Genomic DNA, 548 nt, shown 5'->3' with positions numbered 1-548 from the left:
TCTGCTTTTCAGCTTCTCGTAAAGAACTCCGCAGAAGAATATTTTCAAGTACTCTCAAATTTTGCACGAACGCGGGGCTGACGAAGAAGAAAGCGAAAGCTATAAGCAGGCCATTCGCTAGCAGGATAACTCATACTCTCACGTATTCATGTTCGTTCAATACCCCTCTCTAAGAGATTAAAAACACAATTAAAAACTAGAAAATAAAAAATAATAAATAATATAACACTCTTATGAAACATATCAATATCCGTTTCGTGTTTTTTTTCTTTTGTTTCATGAGTGCGTGTATGAATTGCTTTCTTAGCTTTCTGTATATTTTCATCGTTTCTATGCTTTTCTTTTCGACTTGAATTATTTTTTTTTCTTTTTTTCTCCTCAGCTATGCTTGTATCTAACCCCGGACGCCTTCACTTTGAGGTCCGCCAGGCTCTCCTAGGCAAAACGTTTTCGTTTCTGCCGCAAACGGGCGTCGCTAAGCTTTCCTCGATTGTCTATGATATCGTCATTGATATCCTCGGCAAGGAAGTAGCGCGTAAGAAAATTTC

Source organism: Eimeria mitis, genomic scaffold (genome assembly GCF_000499745.2).
Source record: "Eimeria mitis Houghton genomic scaffold, Emh_scaff2967, whole genome shotgun sequence".
Classification (NCBI taxonomy): domain Eukaryota; phylum Apicomplexa; class Conoidasida; order Eucoccidiorida; family Eimeriidae; genus Eimeria; species Eimeria mitis.
The sequence above is the reverse complement of the archived record's forward strand: the minus strand, read 5'-3'. Positions refer to the sequence as shown.